This window comes from Triticum aestivum, chromosome 2A (assembly GCF_018294505.1).
Source record: "Triticum aestivum cultivar Chinese Spring chromosome 2A, IWGSC CS RefSeq v2.1, whole genome shotgun sequence".
NCBI lineage: Eukaryota > Viridiplantae > Streptophyta > Magnoliopsida > Poales > Poaceae > Triticum > Triticum aestivum.
The window spans coordinates 51,146,553-51,149,770 of NC_057797.1; positions in this window are offsets into that span (position 1 = coordinate 51,146,553).

The following is a 3,218-nucleotide window of genomic DNA, read 5'->3' on the forward strand; positions in this document are numbered from 1 at the left end:
ATGACACGGCTGATCGGCCACCGCGTGGCCGCGATAGAGAGGCATTCCAGCCAAAAGCTTAGCCTGCACCCCGACTCCATTGAAATAAAAAGGCATGGGGAAATACGCCAGACCTGCGAGACGTATTGGAGGACAAAGAAAAACATGCAAGATCGATCTACAGATCACGAGGGCGCGCCACTATGCGAGACGATAAACGTCACGCCGGATATAGTAAAATTAAATCCGGCCGGGCCGAACACAGCGAGCAAGACTCATTGGAGCTGTGTCGCGATATAGACCAGTACAGAGGTGCCGCACACCCTTTATGCTTCACAGATGAAGCAATGGATCATCAAATCCCAGAGGGTTTCAAACCCGTAAACATAGAATCATACGACGGCACGACAGATCCTGCGGTATGGATCGAGGATTTCCTCCTGCACATCCACATGGCCCACGGTGATGACCTACACGCAATCAAATATCTCCCACTCAAACTTAAAGGACCAGCTCGGCATTGGCTCAACAGCTTGCCAGCAGAGTCCATTGGCTGTTGGGAAGATCTGGAAGCTGCATTCCTTGACAACTTTCAGGGCACTCATGTGCGACCACCAGACGCCGATGACCTGAGCCATATAATTCAGCAGCCAGAGGAATCAGCCAAGGAATTCTAGACACGGTTCCTAACAAAGAAAAATCAAATCGTCGACTGTCCCGATGCAGAGGCCCTAGCGGCTTTTAAACACAACATCCGCGATGAGTGGCTAGCCCGGCACCTTGGTCAGGAAAAGCCGAAATCTATGGCATCCCTGACGACACTCATGACCCGCTTTTGTGCGGGAGAAGACAGCTGGCTAGCTCGTAGTAATAACATATCAAAGAACCGTGGTACTTCGGATACCAAGGACGGCAATGGCAGGTCACGTCGGAACAAACATAAGCGCTGCATTAACAGCGTATCAAGGATACAGCAGTCAATGCCGGATTCAAAGGCTCTAAACCCGGTCAGCAGAAAAAGCCATTTAAAAGAAGCACTCCGGGCCCGTCCAGTTTGGACCGCATACTCGATCGCTCGTGTCAAATACATGGCACCCCCGACAAGCCAGCCAACCACACCAATAGGGATTGTTGGGTATTCAAGCAGGCCAGCAAGTTAAATGCCGAAAACAAAGATAAGGGGCCACATAGCGATGATGAGGAAGAGCCCCGGCAGCCGAACACTAGAGGACAGAAGAGGTTCCCCCCACAAGTGCGGACGGTGAACATGATATATGCAACCCACATCCCCAAGAGGGAGCGGAAGCGTGCGCTCAGGGACGTATATGTATTGGAGCCAGTCGCCCCAAAGTTCAACCCATGGTCCTCCTGTTCGATCACCTTCGATCGCAGGGACCACCCCACTAGTATCCTTCATGACGGATTCGCCGCACTGGTCCTAGACCCAATCATTAACGGATTTCACCTCACTCAAGTCCTTATGGATGGCGGCAGCAGCCTGAACCTGCTTTACCAGGACACAGTGCGCAAAATGGGTATAGACCCCTCAAGGATCAAACCCACAAAATGACCTTTAAAGGCATCATACCAGGTGTAGAGGCCCATTGCACAGGCTCAGTCACACTGGAAGTGGTCTTCGGATCCTCGGATAACTTCCGAAGCGAAGAGTTAATCTTCGATATAGTCCCGTTCCACAGTGGTTATCATGCACTGCTCGGGAGAACCGCATTTGCGAGATTCAATGCGGTACCACATTATGCATACCTCAAGCTCAAGATGCCAGGACCTCAGGGGGTCATTATAGTTAACGGAAACACAGAGCGCTCTCTCCGAACGGAGGAGCACACTGCGGTCCTTGCAGCGTTAGTGCAAAGCTGCCTCTTAAGGCAATCCACTAGTTCGGCGTTTAAGGACCCAAACACCTTGAAGCGCACCCGGAGTAATCAGCAACAGGACCGCCTGGCATGTTCCGAGATCGCATAGCAATGCGGCCCCCACCCCGGCCCAAGCTAAAAGGTGAAATTCATGCCACGCGTACATAATTACGCATTAAAAATACCATGGGCACAGGCGTGGAGGGGGGCATGACTACGGCACGCCCCAAGACGCGGCTTAAACCGCACTAGGGGCTTCCCGTTTTGTTATTTTTTTTCTTTTCAGGACTTTAATCTCTGGAAACCCGGTCCGGTAGCATGATTGCCGAACATATAATGCAGCAACCAAGAAGGCAGAAAGCTACGTCACACCACGGAACTCCCAGGTGGATTACGATAACAAGTCTAATACTTGCCTTAATACTATTTTTAGCTCGCCCTTGGAGGGGACATAGTCCTACATTTTGCTTATTGCATTGCATGTATCATTCTGCTTTAACACACCTTTTTGAATAAACAATGCATAGCATTAAGACTATTATCACATTCTTCTTTTTCTATATATATATGTTCATTAATGACACCTTGCAACCGTACACTTTGGTACGGCCAATACACTAGGGGCTTAAGTACCCCACAATATGGTGGCAAGTCTGAACACTTTCACAAGTGCGGCACCCCGAACTTATAGCATTATATGCATCAGCTCCGAATCATGTCTTGGGTCAATAGTTGGGTTTGCCCAGCTCCCATGTTTTGGCACCTTACGTTCCGCTATATCGGCTAAGGTAGCACTGGGAGAACTACTGCGATTGTGCCCCGGTTCTGCTGGGCTAAGCACCTCAGTAGAGAAAGCTAAAACTGACTGTCATGATAAGGCGAGAGACTGGTCACTGTTCGAGAGGTTTTGAGTCCCTAAAGGCTTATGCTGCTTAGAGCGAGGAGTCGGCCCTGTCCGGCTTAAGGCGTGTATCGCGCCCCGAATTCGGCCTTCGGAATACTAGGGGCTTCGCCGAAATTTTAAATTATAGAATTGTATGCTAAGTGAGAGTGATAACGCATTATAGTCCGATTGCTTTATTCGTTGTGCTGAGCACCTCCCTCTAAGGACCCAACAATGGGAATAAGAGTGCTCAGGTTTATCCCGAACACCCCAACACTCGTGGCGTGCGGGCAGAAGCCGACGACTAGCCTTCTCTCAGATTTCATAAATATCCGAATAGAAGGTAATATTTTAAATTCAAACAAGCGTTGCATAGCGCATATGAACAAGTTTTCATAACTACAGGATTACAAGAGCGAGTTCACTCAAATATTATATATTTCATACACTCGTCCGCTACGAGACGAGCACCCTTCAGGACA